Genomic DNA, 20,026 nt, shown 5'->3' with positions numbered 1-20,026 from the left:
GCTGGAAAAGCGCAGCAGGTCAGGCAGCATCCAAAGAGCGGAAGAATCGACGTTTCGGGCAGAAGTCCTTCTGCAGTCCTCACTTTCTCCTCGAAGGCCGTCAGAAAGCCCAGCGAAGCCTCTGACATTGTAGCCCCATCAGAAGATAGGGTGAGAGAGATGATGCAGTGTTATTGAAGTGTTGCTTTTGTCCTCAGGATCTTCAGAGGTGTTTTACGCATTTTTATAGCAATGTTCTGTGTCTAGCTAGCTTGCCTTTTTAATTTTCACCTTTTGTGAAACTTTGCAGCCTTGTGTGATGACACTTTAGTGAATTATCACTATGTTAACTGAAATATATTAAAAAACTATCTAGTCACATTGCAACTGGGATTTGACTTGTTCTGTAGTTCCATCAGTTGTAGCTATAACAAGTGTCAAATGGGGCCGTCAGGCTCCCCTTTTAAATTCTTCATTGTAATAAAACTTGTTGAGTTTACATGACAACGAGGCAATCAGTGCACACAATGCAATGCCCATGATTGTTTAAAGCCATCACTTGTAATTCATTCTTTGACAGTTCCCAACCTCTGGATGAAGTGAGAAGTGAAGGTAGCTTTGTTTAATAAGTGACACCACAATTACTGCAATAGCCCCTTGCAGGGCCTCAAATCCAAGGTTTGCAGAGAAAAACAGTAACTTACAGATCCCATTTTGCATGCACTCGCAGCTTTTTGTGAATTTGTTGCAGTTAATATTCAATTTGACATGGCAGGGTTCTAATTGGTCCTTCGTTGGGAGTAGTTTGACTTGTGGTGCATCAGATCTCTCCCATTCTTCATGTCCCTCTTCACATTGTGTCCCTGTGATGCTGAAGATCATTCAGTTGCATTGAATCCCTGTACATCACTACTAATTTGTCTGCTTTACCCCAAGATGCCTTGACAGTGAAGGGCCCCATGTCTTTGAGATGGTCTGGAGCCTCCCCGTATGGAGTCCAGAGAAACTATGACCTGTTTGAACCTCTACTTTGAGAGCTCTTGGTTCCCTTTTATTAACTTTGAGGTCCTGGCCTATTACCGTTATCACAGTCACAATTTCTACAGTGACCAAATATAGGGAAGCCCATCCACAGACATGATTTGCCTACAATGACCAAACCCTCAGGACTGACCCTGGCTCACCTGCTGGCTTGATTTGACAGGAGAGCCATGACTGAAGCTGTGGCTGATTTGGTCCAAAAGCAGTTGTGAGTTTTGTTTTAATTCAGTCACAGAATGTGGGCCTTGCTGGCATGGATTTTGAAAACAGCAATGAGAATTTTAAATTGGGACATTGCTTAACTGAATTGAATTGAATGAATTAGGTTTATTGTCACACATCCTTACATAAGACCATAAGATCATAAGACGCGGGAGCAGAAATGAGGTCATTCAGCCCATTGAGTCTGCTCTGCTTTTCAATCATGATGGATAAGTTTTTCAACTTCATTTTCCCGCTTCCTCCTGTAACCCTTGATAATCAAGAACCTATCTATCTCCGTCTTAAATATACTCAATGACCTGGCCTCCACAGCCTTCTGTGGCAATGAATTCCATAGATTTTCCACTCTCTGGCTGAAGAAATTTCTCCTTATCTCCGTTCTAAAAGGTCTTCCCTTTACTCTAAGGCTGTACTCTCGGATCATAGTTTCTCCGACTAATGGAAACATTTTCCCAACATTCATTCTTGTCCAGGCCATTCTGATTTCTGTAAGTTTCAATTAGATTCCCCCTCCTCCTTCGAAACTCCACCGGGTAAAGACCCAGAGGCCTCAAAAATTCCTCATATGTTAAGTTTTTCATTCCTTGGACCATTCTCACAAAGCTCCTCTGAATACATTCCACGGCCAAAACTGCGCACAATACTCCAAATGTGGTCTGAACAGAACCTTATAGAGCCTGAGAAGTACATCGCTGCTTTTATGTTCAAGTCCTCTCAAAATAAATGCCATCATTGCATTAGCCTTCCTAACTACTGATTCAACCTACAAGTGAACCTTGAGAGAATCCTGGACTAGAACTCCCAAGTCTCTTTGCACTTCAGAGTTCTGAACTTTCTCCCTTTTTAGAAAGTAGTCCATGCACCTATTCAGGAGGAGAAAGTGAGGACTGCAGATGCTGGAGATCAGAGCCGAAAAATGTGTTGCTGGAAAAGTGCAGCAGGTCAGGCAGCATCCAAGGAGCAGGAGAATTGACGTTTCGGGCATAAGCCCTTCTTCAGGAATGAGAAGAGTGTGCCAAACAGGCTAAGATAAAAGGTAGGGAGGAGGGACTTGGGGGAGGGGTGTTACCCTCACCTCAACCTCCTTCCACCTATCGCATTCCCAACGCCCCTTCCCCAAGTCCCTCCTTACCTTTTATCTTTGCCTGCTTGGCATACCCTCCTCATTCCTGAAGAAGGGCTTATGCCCGAAACGTCGATTCTCCTGCTCCTTGGATGCTGCCTGACCTGCTGCGCTTTTCCAGCAACACATCTTTCAGCTCATGCTCCTATTCATCCTACCAAAGTGCATGACCTCACACTTTCTCGCATTGTAATCCATCTGCCACTTCTGTGCCCACTCTCCTAACCTGTCCAAATCCTTCTGCAGCCTCCCCATCTCCTCAATGCTCCTGTCATTCTACCTATCTTTATATCACCTGCAAATGTAGCCAGAATGTCCTCAGTTTCTTCATCTTGATTGTTAATGTATAAAGTTGTGCTTCCATCACTGAGCCTTGCAGAGCACCATTTGTCACCAGCTGCCATCCTGAGAAGGACCCTTTTACCCCCACTCTGACAGCCAAGCCTCTATCCATGCTAGTGCCTTGCCTCTAACGCCATGGGCCCATATCTTACTCAGTAGCGTCCTGTGCAGCACCTTGTCAAAGGCCTTCTTGAAGTCCAGGTCGGCACTATCCATTAGCTCTCCTTGGTCTATCCTGCTCATTACTTCCTGTTCCTTTACTGAAACAGGCTATATTCTCTATCAATGTAAATGACTCCTGGTTGGGTTGGAGTCAATGACAGAGAAAAGCTGAGGGCAGAAGTTGCAGCCCATCATATTTTTCTTCCTTTGAAAAGCCCATGGAATATCTGGTCCTCTAATTGTTTGGTGGTGAAATTCCTCTTAGCATACTGATACTTTCTTAAATAGCCTACTTGCAAGAATACAGATCTTTACTTTAAGAGTTATCAAGAAGCTAAAACATTCTCCTTATATTTCAGCATGAAGAACATACTAAGTTGCTAAACAGTTCAAAAATATTCAAACCTACAAATATGCCTTGTAACCATGGGGAGAAATAGCCACATACCATAAAGTTAAACTTTGAACGAATGAAGCCCTTCGGAATTGGACATTTTTCACAAGGCAATTTAAACTAGTCGTGCAAGTTAATGCATACAGAAAAGAAGTTACTTGTGTTTTTTTTGCCATTTATTATTGTGCAATTTGGGTGGTGATTTTATTTTGAGTCTGCAATTATTTTGTCAATCTCTCATTATCACTTGGTTAGAATCCTGGTACACCCTTTTGAATATCATTGTGAGGGTATCTTCACCACATGAGCTGCAATGGTGCAACAAGAAAACTCATCATCATCATCATCATCAAAGGACAACTACAGAAATGAAATCAATTTGTCTTACCAGTCCCTCAATGGATATAAATATAGTCTTGTATGTGTAAGAGATGTCTGTGATTTGTTTGGATAGAGTCAAACTCAAATGTTTGTTTCCTTGAGATGCTGTAGTGTAGGACTGAACTCCTTTTGTGACAAAGTACATATACAAAGAATATTTTTATGACTAAAGTATATTTTTGAAATAAAAAGAAGCTAGTCTTGCTCGTGATGCTCATGATAATTTTTAAAACCAATTTCAGCATCTAAATTGATGGATTATCTCAGTTTAATTTGACGGACAAAAGCCATTAAACTTTAACTAGATTTCTTAACCCTTGTTTACATGAGTATCAGTATTCCGTATTCCAGATGTTTTCATTCTGTTGCTTTTCTAACTATGACACCTTAGTATGATCTGTTGTTCTCAAGATGTTTAAATATAATTATATAATTTAACACTGTTTAATTTAGTCTACTGTTTATAGCCTGAGCCATTTACCACTGAAACAGCTTCTTTTCATTATTTGACAAAGACTTGCTATAAAGTTTTGAATGGCTTTGTGCCTAGAAATATTAAAACTTGGCAAGTACCAATGATGCTTAATACAGACTGATGTATAGTTGCATTGATTTTTTAATGACAGCCAAAATCAACCTGTCAAATGTAGATCAGTAAAGCATTTTCCATAGAATGTGAATTATACAATACCTAACAAAGAGTGTAATGTTCAAAACCTGGCAGGAGTTCCACTTTGGTACGCCCTTTTTGGATGTCCAAAGAAGCAGATAGCTATAGGGCATTTTTAGCTTAATTCAAAGTCCATTCTATTCTTTTTAAAATACAAATAACACAAAAATGTATTGTTGTGCCCTGAACATTTTTTTTTAAATACCACTTGTGTGTCTTTTGTGATATTGTTTTCCTTGTGAAAGCATTTTTTGCAAGGAAGGATTGAGGTGTCCTTAGCAGACTAAAGCCTCAGATGACATGTCTTATTCTTTCCCTGGCTGGGCCAATGTAATAGCTTCAGATAATTTTGCCAAACAGGTTAAGTAGAAACTCAAAATGGAAGTTAAATAAAACAGTACTATTGTGCTTATAATAAGGTTCCTCCCTATTGCTGTAGCCTCTTCCTGTCCTAGAATCCTTTAAGGTCAATATGCTCCTCCAATTTTGGTCTCTTGTGAACCTCTGAATTTCATCTCCATCCCATCATTGGTGACAGTGTGTACATCCAACTAGTCACCGTACTAGAATTCCATCTGTAAACTGTAAGTTCTCTGCCTCTAGTTGCTTAAATATACTCTCTAAAATCTATCTCTTTGACCAAGATTTTTGTCACTGCTCCTAATCTCTCCTAAGGTGGCTGGGTGTCAGAGTTTGTTTGATAATGCTGTTGTGAACCACTGTGGGATGTTTATAAAACTTCAAAATCAGGGCAAATTGTTGTGATATGAAGTTTTTTGGTGAAGTTCAAGCAATGTAGAATGATGATAGAATTAATGACAGAGTGTGCGAGGATTTGTAATGTCCACTTTGTCGAGATGGGTTGGGCAGCACAATCCTGAGAGATAGAAAACTTGGGAGCGAGGGAAATGAAAAAGTTGTAAAACAGAAAAAAAGGAAAAGAGGAAAAAGGACAACACACCTAAATGGATGGGTATAAGTAAGAAAATATGCCAAATAAATAATGCAAATGTAGAAATGAAGGTACCAAAGAAATAACGTTATTAAGACACCTTAGACCTTTCATTGGTGGGCAGCACAGTGGCTTAGTGGTTAGCACTGCTGCCTCACAGCACCAGGGTCCAGGTTCGATTACAGCCTCGGGTGACTGTCTGTGTGGAGTTTGCAAGTTCTCCCCATGTCTGTGTGGGTTTCCTCCGGGTACTCCGGTTTCCCTCACAGTCCAAAGATGTGCAAGTCAGGTGAATTGACCATGCTAAATTGCCCATAGCGTTAGGTGCATTAGTCAGAGGGAAATGGGTCTGGGTGGGTTACTCTTCGGAGTGTTGGTGTGGACTTGATGGGGCGAAGGGCCTGTTTCCACACTGTAAAGAATCTAATCTAATCTAAAAAAAATTGTTTCCTTGATCACAACAATTATTACCTCATAAAATCTCTGAAAATTAATCCCTGTAAAAATCATTAGCATCCCCATTATTGCTTCATTTGGTACAATTTGATTGTTGATAAATGGTAATATTTCCTCTGGAATAATGTATTTTCCTCCAAAACACTAAATGTGTATGCTCATCTTTCTAACCACATTGCTATTCTGTTGATATCCAGACCATTGCCTCATTTTCTACCGTGAATTATTTTTTTCACAAGACCTCATTGCCTTGTATTAAATTGCACTGCACCTCTCCAAGCTCCTCAGCATTTTAGAACCAAAAAGTGAACATCAGGAAAACCACATGTATACTTCTGGGCAGAAAATCTGTCATCCACCTCATTAGATAAGACAAATATGAGGCATCTTTTACCAATGTCTGAAGGAGACATTGGCTCTTTTGCATAGACAAATGAGGAATGAAATGCTTGCTGAAGTCTCCAACACTTGTTTTCTCATAGGTAATGTTCAAGAAAATCATTCCTACAGAATGGCCAAAGATTGATGCCTGTGAGACATTATCATTTTATTCAAGAAAGGTACAAAGATGATGGAAAAATGGCCACAGGGTTTGAATTGAATTGTGAATCTAGGTCAATAAGATTAGTTAACAACAGGGGAATATAATGAATTTTGCCTTCTATGATTTTTCACTATCTCTTTGAAATACATTGTAATATTGTTTTATTTGTGTTAGAGGCTGATGTCAAACAGTATCTTGAGGAAATGGCCACTGGTAACCTGTCCAAGGTTCACATTTAAATAATGGCCCCTTACACAAAGATATTGAAAGTTTTTAATTCATGAAAACAATTCCTTTGGAAAATTACACATTTAGGTATATGGTGGAACAAGAATTTGTTATTGCTAAACATTGGAAAATGTCTACAACTAATCTTTCTCCTCACAATCGGTTGGAATGAGTTGGTATCACATCATAACTGTCAAAGGAAACTGGAGAAACTAATAAAGTTTCAAGGTGTAAAGAATTAACTGTGACAAGCTGCTGACAGATAATATCGTAGCTTGGTTGATAAAAGAAATGATAAAATAACACCAGATTGAGTGACCTTAGCCCTGGTCTGCTGGGCAGAATAAACTTGAGAGAAGAAACGACTTTGAAACATTTTTTTAAAGTGGTTCATTTGAAACAAAATTAATTGCCTTTGCTCCTTAAGCACTTTTATTATTACAATAGCATAAATTTGGACATGCATTTTCCTACATTTAATATGGCAGTAATTGTTCTTAATCTCTTAAGATCTTTGGCACTAATTTTGTTTAACAGTAGCAAACATTTTAATGACTTTTTTTATTTGACAATACCCTTTATAACCCAGAATTTATTTATCTTGTTCAATTCTTTCAGAAAAATTAATGGGACTTTACAAGGTACTCCTCAACATTTGTCCACATTCATTGTCATATTTCAGATTTATTTGAACCTTACTGGTCACAGAATACATATTCTACCTTGACACAATTGCAATTGTAAATTTAATTCAGAACAATTTATAGTTATGTCTATAAATCAAAATATCAATTAGGACCTCACTGCCAATTTAAGCAAATGAACAGAAAGTACAATATGAGTGACAGTTACACAAAAACAAGTTACAAGCCAGTATGTTTTTGCAATTAATGTGGAAGAATATTTTTTGAACGTGACCTGCAAATGTCAACTAAAGTGCACTTCAGTTAATTGTGATTATGAGTTTATTGATTCATCTGCGCATTTCTGTTAACTCTAACAGTTTGTAAAACTGCAGCAATTAGAAATAATAAATCATATTAGATTTATGATTCCCAGCTTTAAGTTACTTTCAATTACAATAGTATGTAATTGTTATTGAAGAATATTCCATTTGGTTCACCATCAGTCTAGAACCATTTAGAATTAGTTAACTTTCTCCTGAACAACTCATTCATAATGCTTTCAAGGAGCATGGACCTTTCCACTCATAAAGACTTGAAAAACACAAGTTGCTCTGTACAGCCAAATACCCACAGTCCTGTTTCATTGTTCCATCTGCATAATCACCAGAGTCAGTGCCCCTCCCATTTTCTCATTACTTATCCAAACTACTGCTGTCCATGTTGACATGATGTAATGCAAAGTTAAGCCTTCTAGTCTCAGAGCTATTCATTGTCAGGTATCACTCTGCAAGCGTCTGAAAGGATTAATACTGCAGGGTGCAATTAGCACCAACCATTATGATGTTATACGGATCTGTGGGCAAAACAGCTTAAGATTGTGAAGGAGTGAGACTTCACTTCCTGATCCTCCTCAAATCTCTAACAATATGCATCATATTCATTTTGAAGGAGTGGAAGATGTTTATGGATGGGTTCTAATAACGTAGAGTGGCCATTACAAACTGACTACCACATGATCGTAGCAGAGCAAGGCCTTTGTTCAATGGCAAGGATAGTCAAGACAATTGGAGAGCAGGCGCTACTGCACACACACAGATTGACATACACAAGTTGCTTCCAACCACCCTGATCCTATGAGACTGTAATCCTGCTTGTTTGTGGGTCAGCAGGGAGCAGCGAGGGTGCTGAGCATCATTTAGTCCCAGATAACATAATTAAACACTCATTGCTGCCAAAGCAGCAATTTGCTGATCAATCAGACTCTCTCACTGCATTGACACCACTTGTGAATTCCTGCTGTAACGTTTCAAGCTCTACGCATCCGGGCTCCCTAATGGGCCACTCTGTCTCTCTCTGGTGAATGCTCGCTTCTCTGAATTAATATGAGTCCCACTCTCCCTCTCTCTACCAGAGTGGACATGCTCTTTACAGAAAGGCAAATCCAAGAGAAGTGCAGAGAGCAGCGACATCCTTTATATTTGTTTAATTCAGCCTTACAAAGGCCTTTGACTCTTGCCAACCAGCAGGTGACTATGGAACATCCTCCTCAACTTTGACTACACATAGAAATTTATCACCATCCTCTCTGCCTGTTGTATGATGGAACGTTGTGTTCCTCGCCAAAGAATCCACCAGAATTCCAACACGCATGCACACTGGGGATGGTAAACTCAGCATTGATGAGTGGGAGCAAGTGGTAAGATGAGAATTCTTGAAGTCAGACTGATGTGAGTGACATGAATGTGGTCATCATTGCGAGTTTGAGAGAGAGCATTAGCTGAAGCACAGAGGTTGAATATTCGAACACAAGGATCACATTGGTGTTCCACACCACTAATGCTATCCACATGCTTCCAATGCATTCTGCTAATTGCTGTTCTAATGGTCACTCTAAAATGGCATCCAGCATGGTGTCTACAAGAGGCTGCACTCACAGAATGAACACACCTTTGCACCTATAACATAAAAGATATCAGATGCTTTAAACCTGACACTTCTCACAGCAGTAAGCATTTTACATTTTCCTTAAGTAGAAATGAATACATAAGTATAAATATTTACAAGTTATGCCACTTCTAATGACCGAAAAGTGTCTTACAGCAAATTAAGTACTTTTGATGTGTTGTCACTGTTGCAATATAGGAAGTAAACTCTTGTTAGTGGAGCTTTATTACTTATGTAATAATGACCATATGTGAGCCTTGTAATAATTTCTAATGTCAGTGACCATTTACAGGGCTTGGAAACAAACAAGTTTTGCTGAGCACTAGGTGATGAACCTGTCGTTTTAACATGGGCATTGAAAAGCAATGGAAATGATAAATGTGGCAAATGAAAGTGTGCAGCATCTGAAAATATTGCATTTGAGAATATTAGAGTAAGGAAAGCAAACAGCAGAAGGGAGCTTAGAAATAATTGTCAAGCAAATTTCTAAACTCTGCTTTTGCATAATCTTAACTCATTTTGAGTAATTTTCTTCTATGATTTGAAAACACCTGAACTGACATAGCATCAGAAATCTTGACCACGGTGTGCCATAATTTGAAACAGGATAGAACAATTTGACAACAACACACAGTTATTTTGGACATTGGTATCCAAGTCAACCTTTGAAAGCTCGAAGCATCCCCCAAAAGTGTGTGTTGATTTATAAGGAGATATAAAGCTGAACCACCAGTGTGTGTGGATAATTGCCATTTTGAAATGTCATCGAAATCAGATGCAAAGAGTGGTTGTGTCTTAAAGCCATGTGTATTTTCACAACACAGCCTGTATCATTTGTTTGATCACTTGTTTGAAAGGTCCCAGTAACTAAAACTTGCATTTGTAGAAAATTAAGGTTGAATACTAATTCGATTCTTGCATGTCATGAGTGAAAAGAGGGTCAACCGAGATGCTGAGTTGATATAAATACACGATTTTTGAAGCTGGAGGAATAGAGTTATCTATATGCCAGGTCAAACTATATGTCATAACTCATGATAATTGTATACCTTGTATATTTTACTCATTTGGTTGCCACACCTTTAAGGTGCCATGTCTTCAGAACCAGATGACAAAGTAGAGAAAAAAAACTCACAACAAAAGCAACAGAATACACAAAAAGGCATATAATTCCCAACGAGTAGTTAGCACAAAGTAGGTCAAGAGGTGCACATTATGCAGAGAACATACATCTGTGTTTTTAAATTCAATAATCCAAACATGTATAGGGTCACTGTGTCATTGCAATTTTACTATTTGATTTAGGAATTAAGGAATTATTTCTCATTACTTTATTATTTGCAGGAAATGTTCTGTGGACTGGGTAAACCAGACTGAAGATCCCTCCGTAATTACACATTCCCAAATATATATCACAACATACAAAGCTCTTACAGGGTAAATGCAGGAAGGATGTTTTCCCTGCCTGGGGAAATCTAGAACAAGTGGATACAGTCTCTGATTAAGGGGAATGGCATTCAGAATTGAGATGAGGAAGTTCTTCACTCAGAGTGTGAATATACACCTTTGCAATTCTCTGGCCATTCAGTCACTGAGCATGTTCAAGACCAAGATCAATAGATCACTACATATTAAAATCATCATGAAATAGAGCATGAAAGTGGTGTTGAAGAAAAGATCAGCAATGATCTGAGTGGCAGTAGGTGTTCAAAGGGCTTAATGGCTGCCTTCAGCTCCTATTTCCTGTGTTCATCTGTATTGACCACACTTGAGTCATACTTCTGTTTCCTCATTAGCTATTAACATAATTTGTTTGTGTGAAATTTCTATCTTTGTACTCATAGGTGTCAAACAGTACATGCTCTTGCCCAGTCTCAGCTAAATTGAAACTGACCAGACATACTTCACAAATGAAAAAAAATAAACAAACTGCGGATACTGGAAATCTGAGACAAAACCAGAAATTGCTGGAAAAACTCCGCAGGTCCGGTAGCATCTGTGGAGAGAAATCACAGTTAACAAGTCTGAAGAAGAGTCACTGGGCCCAAAACGTTAACTCTGATTTCTCTCCATAGGTGCTGCCGGATGTGCTGAGCTTTTCCAGCAACTTCTGTTTTTGCTCCATACTTCACCAATGACCCTTACAAAGCTGGCACAAGTAAGACTTCCATGCCACCCACCTGGGCTAGATCTGAGCTGGGAAAGCACAGGGTGCCCTCTGTCAATGTAACCATTCGTACTCCAAAGATACACTGCAAAGATTCCAACTTCATGTTACAAAGACTGAACCACAGAAATTTATAAAACTGAAGTGTAATTAACAGGATTAGTCAAGGTGATATTACTGTGGCATGACTAACAAAGATCGTAACTGCAATCTCAAAACTTGAACTAGTTTTGCTTTTGTTATCCTCCAATTCAGCTAAATATGTACAGAATATACACATTAAACTCTAAGACATTTAAAGGATTGCTTCACAATTACCAACATTCTGTGAACAATTATGCCACTTAATAGACTTCAGGGGAAATTAAGCTCTCATATATACAATTATCAGCATGAGTCATTTAATTTGTCACTTGGATGCATAGAAATGCTAACTATAATTAACTAAGCACAGCTAACCAGGATAGTAGTTAATACAGTGCATGACTGCAGCACAGTCACACACCATCTTAAAAATTGCTGTTGCTAAGTTATTTTATGACTGACTATCATACTTCTAGGCATTTTTCAACCTGTTATTTTAATTAGAGTCATAGAGATGTACAGCACGGAAACAGACCCTTTGGTCCAACTCATCCATGCCAACCAAATATCCTAAATTAATTTGCCAGCACTTGGACCATGCCCCTCTAAACCATTCCTATTCATGTACCCATCCAGATACCTTTTAAATGTTGTATTTGTACCAGCCTCCACCACTTCATTTGGCAGCACATTCCATACAGTTACCACCCTCTGCGTGAAAAAGTTGCCCCTTATATCGCTTTTAAATCTTTCCCCATTCACCCTAAACCTATACCCTCTAGTTCTGGGCTCCCCTAACCCAGGGAAAGGACCTTGTCTATTTACCCTATCCATGCCCCTTATGATTTTATAAATCTCTATAAGGTCAACCCTCAGCCTTCGACCTTCCAGGGAAAACAGCCCCAGCCTATTCAACCTCTCCTTTTCACTCAAATCCTCCAACCCTGGAAACATCCTTGTAAATCTTGTCTGAACTCTTTCAAATTTCACAACTTCTTTCTGATAGGAATAAGACCAGAATTGCATGCAATATTCCAAAAGTGGCCAAATCAATTTCTTGTGTAGACACAACTTAACCTCCCAACTCCTATTATACTCAATGTTCTGACTAATACTGGAAATCTTTGAGGAGAAAGTGAGGACTGCAGATGCTGGAGATCAGAGCTGAAAATGTGTTGCTGGAAAAGTGCAGCAGGTCAGGCAGCATCCAAGGAGCAGGAGAATCGATGTTTCAGGCATAAGCCCTTCTTCCTGAAGAAGGGCTTATGCCCGAAATGTCGATTCTCCTGCTCCTTGGATGCTGCCTGACCTGCTGCACTTTTCCAGCAACACATTTTCAGCTCTAATACTGGAAATGCCTTTTTTACTATCTTATCTACTGCAACTTCACTTTCGAGGAACTATGAACCTGCACTTCAAGGTTTTTTTGTTGAGCAACACTCCCCAGGACCTTACCATTAAGTGTACAAGTCCTGTCCTGATTTGCTTTTGCAAAATGGAGCACCTCACATTTATCTAAATTAAACTCTATCTGCCACTCCTTAGCCCATTGGTCCATCTGATCAAGATCCCATTCTATTCTGAGGTAACCTTCGCTGTCCACTACAGTGTCAATTTTGGTATCATCTGCAAAGTTACTAACTATACCTCCTATGTTCACATTCAAAGCATTTATATAGATGATAAAATGTAGTGGATCCAGCACGGATCCTTATGGCACATTGCTGGTGAAAGGCCTCCAGTCTGAAAAACAACCCTCCGCCACCACCCTCTGTCTTCTACCTTGGAGTTAATTCTATATCCAAATGGCAAGTTCTCCCTGTATTCCATGAGATCTAGCCTTGCTAACCAGTCTACCATGAGGAAGCTTATTGAACACCTTACTGAAGTCCACATAGGTCACGTCCACTGCTTTGTCCTCATCAATCCTCTTTGTTGCTTCTTCAGAAAACTCAATCAAGTTAGTGAGATATGATTTTCCACGCACAAAGCCATGTTGATGATCCATAATCAGCCCTTGCCTTTCCAAACACATGTAAATCCTGACCCTCAGGATTGCCTTCAACAACTTGCTCACCATCGATGTCGCGCTCACTGGTCTATAGTCCTCTGGCTTTTCCTTACCCCTTTCTTAAACAGTGGCACCAGAGAATCCAACAGTATTTTTAAAAAGTTAGGTAATGATGCCTTTCAAACAGTGGACAGAAGAATATTGCACAAGCCCATAAAACTTTCATATACTTTTATCACTCAGTGTAATCTCTCGATTTGAATGTCACTATGGTAGATTTTCTAAGGCTAATATGGATATGACATAAAAAAGGAGTTCAGGTTTAGCTTCAGAACAAAACTGAAGTGGATGGTCTCTCTCCAGATCCTATTATTACAACATACAGCTGGAAATGTGCATGTCACTGCAAATGAGGCACCAACTTATGCACAGCACCAGGAAGCGTGACGGCAGCTCGTGGAAGGGAAAATCACATCAAGAGAAGTGTCAAATGTGACAAGAGAGAAAAATCTGTATTTGGTGAGAAAAATCAGAATGGCAACAAGGACTGTTTTTCTCACCGGGGAAATGAAAAGGAAAACAGAAAATAATCTCTGTTTGTATGGGAGATAAGTTCAACATTGTGGTGTTTGCTTTACTGTTGTAAATGGATGCAATGAATATGCAGTTTAGGAAGAAGATGCCCCATGTCTAATCAGCTCATGTCTTTGGGCTTATTCATCAGGTTCCTGGGTTGGGCTAGCCTTCCTGGCTTTTTAAATGCGTGCTGGTAGCTGACTCTTATTGCAGTGAGTTTGAAGATTCCCTTTCAGTCAAGTCTCATGGTTCAAGTATGTGCACTGAAAAATGTTGCCATTTTTAGAAATAGGTTAGAAATAGGAAAGAAGAGGTCACCTTGTTGGGAGTTTTCTAAAGGCCTCTGATTAGTTCCAGAGATGTAGAGAAAAGGATAGCAAAGATTATTCTGGATAGGAGCGAGAGAATCAGGGTAGTTGTTATGGGGGACTTCAACTTTCCAAAGATTGACTAGAAACAGTCAATCTGTTTCTAGAAACAGTTCAAGTACTTTAGATGGGTCAGTTTTTGTCCAATGTGTGCAAAGGATTTCCTGACACAGTATGTAGATAGGTGAGCAATCGGTGTGGCCACATTGGATTTGGTACAGGGTAATGAACCTGACCAAGTGTTAGATTTGGAGGTCGGCGAGCACTTTGGTGATAATAACCACAATTCGGTTATGTTTACTTTAACAATGGAAAGGGATAGGTATATACCATAGGTCGAGAGTTATAGATGGGGGAAAGACAATTATGATGTGATTAGGCAAGATTTAGGATGCATAGGATGGGGAAGGAAACTGCAGGGATGTGCACAATTGAAATGTGGAGCTTATTCAAACAGCCACTGTGTGCCCTTGCTAAATATGCACCTGTCAGGCAGGAAGGAAGTGGCTGAGTGAGGGAGCCGTGGTTTTCTAAAGAAGTTGAATCTCTTGTCAAGAGAAAGGAGAAGGTTTATGTTTGAATGAGACATGAAGGCTCCGTTGGGGCGCTTCAGAGGTACAACTTAGCCAGGAAAGACATAAAGAGAGAGCTAAGAAGAGCCAGGAGGGGACACGAGAAGTCATTAGTGGATAGGATCAAGGAAAACCCTAAAGCTTTCTTTCGGTATATCAGGAACAAAACAATGACTAGTGAAAGATTAGGGCCAATCAAAGACAGTAGTGGGAAGTTGTGTGCGGAGACCAGGGAGGTAGAGGAAGCTCTAAATGAATATTTTTCGTCAGTATTCACACTGGAGAAAGACAATGTTGTCAAGCAGAGTACTGAAATACAGGCTACTAGACTAGATGAGATGGAGGTTCACAAGGCGGAGGTTTTAGCAATTCTAGAAAGTGTGAAAATAGTTAAGTCCCCTGGGCCAGATGTGATCTATCCTAGGATTCTCTGGGAAACCAGGAAGGAGATTTCAGAGCCTTTGACTTTGATCTTTATGTCATCGTTGTCTACAGGAATTGTTCCAGAAGACTGAAGTATAGCAAATCTCCCTTTGTTCAAGAAGGGGAGTGGAGACAACTCTGGTTATTATAGACTAGTGAGCCTTACTTCAGTTGTGGGTAAAGTTTTAGAAAAGGTTATAAGAGATAGTATTTATAATCATCTAGAAAGGAATAAGTTGATTAGGAATGCTCAACACTATTTGTGAATGGTAGATTGTGTCTCACAAACCTTATTGAGTTCTTTGAGGTGGTGACCAAACAGATGGATGAGGTTAAAGCAGTTGATGTGGTGTATATGGATTTCAATAAGGTGTTTGATAAGGTTTCCCACAGTAGGCTATTGAACAAAATATGCAGACATGCAATTGAGAGTGACTTAACAGTTTGAAACAGGAATTGGCTAGCTGAAAGAAGACAGAAAGTGGTGGTTGATGAGAAACATTCATCCTGGAGTTCAGTTACTAGGAGTGTACCACAAGGATCTGTTTTGGGGCCACTGCTGTTTGTCATTTTAAAAATGATCTGGATGAGGGCAGAGAAGGATGGGTTAGTAAATTTGTGGATGACACTAAGTTCGGTGGAGTTGTGGATAGTGCCGAAGGATGTTGCAGGTTACAGAGGGATATAAATAAACTATAGAGCTGGGCTGAGAGGTGTCAAATGGAGATAATGCAGAAAAGTGTGAGGTGATTCACTTTGTAAGGAGTAATAGGAATGCAGAGTACTCGGCTATTGGTAAGATTCTTGGTAGTGCAGATGAGCAGTGAGATCTTGGTGTCCATGTACATAGATCCCTGAGAGTTGCCACCCAGGTTGATAGGATCATTAAGAAGGCATACGGTGTGTTAGCATACGGTGTGTTAGCTTTTATTGGTAGAGGGACAGTTTTGATCAGCACATTATAGGAAGTATACAGAAGCATTGGAAAGGATTCAGAGGAGATTTACTAGGATGTTGCCTGGTATGGAAGGAAGGTCTTATGAGGAAAGGCTGAGGGACTTGAGGCTGTTTTCGTTAGAAGATGGTTGAAAGGTGACTTAATTGTGACAAATAAGAATGTGAAGGATAGATAGGGTGGGCAGTGAGAGCCTTTTTCCTCGAATAGTGATGCAAGCACGTGGGGACATGGCTTTAAGTTGAGGAGTGGTAGATATAGGACAAATGTCAGAGATAATTTCTTTACTCAGAGAGTAGTAAGGGCGTGGAACACACTGCCTGCAACTGTAGTAGACTCACAAGCTTTAAGGGCATTTAAGTGGTTATTGGATAAACATACGTATGAAAATGGAATAGTGCAGGTTAAATGGGCTTCAGATTGGTTCCACAGGTAGGTGCAACATCGAGGGCCGAAGGACCTGTCCTGCACTGTAATGTTCTATGTTCTTTTCCACCAACCCTATGTGCGTTACATCATGTGGACAGCATCAGCTCAAAAGGAAGACTCATCCCCAAGAAATCTAGATGTGGGAAATAAGAATTATTATATTAGCAATGGCCACATACCAAGGAATAGTTAAGAAGTTTTTTTTAAAATCTGTGTTTTTTGAACATTTGTTTCAAATAGCAAGCGATGAATATCAAATATTCACTATTCAGTTGATTCGGTTGTACCAGTTACAAGTTACATTCTATTTTATTTTAAAGTTTCAAAATAGAGACCGGTAGCGAAGGTAGCTAGTTGGATGTTTTATAGGCAAAGTCACATTGATTGAAACAAACATTGGACAGGAAAGTGAGGATTTGGCTTAAATGCTCAATGACTGGTATTAGGATGCAATTAGGCTGTATAGCAGAGCCATGTTTCTATTGTGAATACATGTTGGGAAAAAGCCAGGACATGTCCATCTTCTGTAATTACACCGGCACCACTCCCCACCTCTTCCTCCATTACATTGATAACTGCATTGGCGCCACCTCTTGCTCCCGCGAGGAGGTTGAGCAATTCATCAACTTCACCAACACATTCCACTCTGACCTTAAATTTACCTGGACCATCTCTGACACCTCCCTCCCCTTCCTGGACTTCTTCATTTCCATTAATGATGACCGACTTGACACCGACATTTTCTACAAACCCACCGACACTTACAGCTACCTGGATTACACCTCTTCCCACCCTATCTCCTGCAAAAATTCCATCCCTTATTCCCAATTCCTCTGCCTCTGTTGTATCTGCTCCCAGGAGGGCTAGTTCCACCACGGAACACACCAGATGGCTTCCTTCTTCAGAGACCGCAATTTCCCTTCCCACGTGGTTAAAGATGCCCTCCAACGCATCTTGTCCACATCCTGCACCTCCGCCCTCAGACCCCACCCCTCCGACCGTAACAAGGACAGAACGCCCCTGGTGCTCACCTTGCACCCTACCAACCTTCGTATAAACCAAATCATCTGCCAACATTTCCGCAACCTCCAAACGGACCCTACCACCAGGGATATATTTCCCTCCCCACCCCTTTCCACCTTCCACAAAGACCGTTCCCTCCGTGACTACCTGGTCAAGTCCACACCCCCCCCTACAACCCACCCTCCCATCCTGGCACCTTCCCCTGCCACAGCAGGAATTGCAAAATCTATGCTCACACCTCTTCCCTTACCTCCATCCAAGGCCCTAAAGGAGCCTTCCACATCCATCAAAGTTTTACTTGCACATTCACCAATATCATTTATTGTATCTGTTGCTCCCAATGCGGTATCCTCTATATTGGGGAAACTGGACGCCTCCTAGCACAATGCTTTAGGGAATATCTCTGGGACACCTGTACCAATCAACCATACCGCCCCGTGGCCCAACATTTCAACTCCCTCTCCCACTCTGCCGAGGACATGGAGGTCCTGGGCCTCCTTCACTGCCGCTCCCTCACCACCTGACGCCTGGAGGAAGAACGCCTCATCTTCCGCCTCGGAACATTTCAACCCCAGAGCATCAATGTGGACCTCAACAGTTTCCTCATTTCCCCTTCCCCCACTTCACCCTAGTTCCAAATGTCCAGCTCAGCACTGTCCCCAAGATTTGTCCTACCTGCTTATCTTCTTTTCCATCTATGCACTCCACCCTCCTCCCTGACCTATCTCCTTCATCCCCACCCCCACTCACCTATTGTACTCTGTGCTACTTTCTCCCCACCCCCACCCTCCTCTCATTTATCTTTCCACCCTTCAGGCACTCTGCGTGAATTCCTGATGAAGGGCTTTTGCCCGAAACGTCGATTTTACTGCTCTCGGATGCTGCCTGAACTGCTGTGCTTTTCCAGCACTACTAATCCAGAACATGGCCATTATCAGAATATCCACTTGGGGACATGCAGAGTTTCATCACCTAATGAAGCCAAGTTAACAGCAACTGAGGTACTTGAACTGTTTACCAATTTATCTTCATTAATGGTATTACACTCAGATTCCCTGATCAGTGTTATTTTAACAATTGCGTTAATCTATTTATATAAATGAGATAATGCCATTTGGAAAATCTAAGTGTGTTACTTAATCCATCTTGTTCTTCTATTATCAATGAAGTCAAACTACAACAGAAAAGTCAAAAAGATATTTGTATGTTCACCAATATTAATGCTCATTGATTAACTTTTTTTTTGTAAAACTGACTCTTTAAATGCAGGCAGTTCTGCTATAATGCATCTTTTATTAATGCAAACTGGCTGTAACATGATGAGTTGAATAGTTTCCAAAGTGCAAAATTTTAAAGTGTGTGTTGGTTGTAACACAATTAGATCACCAATATCATCAACAGCAACACAAATACTTTAAGGGTTGTGTGTATTGCACAATTTTTGTATAGCACAGTGTCACACCGGAACACAAATATAATGTTCGAGAAGAACTGCCTATAATGTTACTTAACCAAGCAGGTAGAAAGTAAAATATTTGCCTCACTGAATTAACTATTAGCTTGAAGCACTGGCTGACACATACCCAATTTTATGCGACTGTTGAAGAAATAATTCAATTCAATGATTGAAATGAGGCAGCCAAAGAAGGAACAAATGTGTTGAAAAGAGAACATAGGAAGATGATTTTGACAATGAAGGGGAGAAGGAGATACCAAGGGGAAGGAGGGAGAAAGAGATTCTTGCACAAATGACAATCCTTTTACTCTTTTGAGCTGCTGACCAGTGCCTCGTGAAATTTAATAACTTGATCAGGTCAGGAAAAGTAACACACTACACACTGTACTCCTTAGGCATCCTGGAAATCAGTGTGCTTTTCAACATCTAAACAGAACAGCTAATTAACCCATCACACTGCACTCTTATTAACAGCAAACAAATACAAGATCTTACGTGATATGTGTCACCACCTCCTTTGATTTCAATTACTTGCATGTAGAACCTGCCAGCACTTTAACGGGATCATTCCATTGAGCTTGTGGATATCAGCTGTCTGACACAACTGGGAGATAATTCCCAGTTACAAGCTTTCACCTAATTTGCTCTAAATTGTTGTCAAAGAAACCTGTTTATCATACTCAGGAAGATCAAACAGATAGTATTGAGATTTGCATCAAGAGCTCATCCACTCCAAGTAACTGGACAAGAAGCTGCTACAGATGTGCCTAGTATAGGAGATAGCAAAGTCAATGGTACAGTGTTGATGTCAGGTTTGTACTGTACAATGACACACTGGGTAATGCACATGCAATCAAGCCCTACTATTCCCAAAGTCATCTCAAAAGGCAAAGATTTT

This window comes from Hemiscyllium ocellatum, chromosome 36, assembly GCF_020745735.1.
Source record: "Hemiscyllium ocellatum isolate sHemOce1 chromosome 36, sHemOce1.pat.X.cur, whole genome shotgun sequence".
In the NCBI taxonomy this organism is placed as follows: Eukaryota; Metazoa; Chordata; class Chondrichthyes; order Orectolobiformes; family Hemiscylliidae; genus Hemiscyllium; species Hemiscyllium ocellatum.
The sequence above is the reverse complement of the archived record's forward strand: the minus strand, read 5'-3'. Positions refer to the sequence as shown.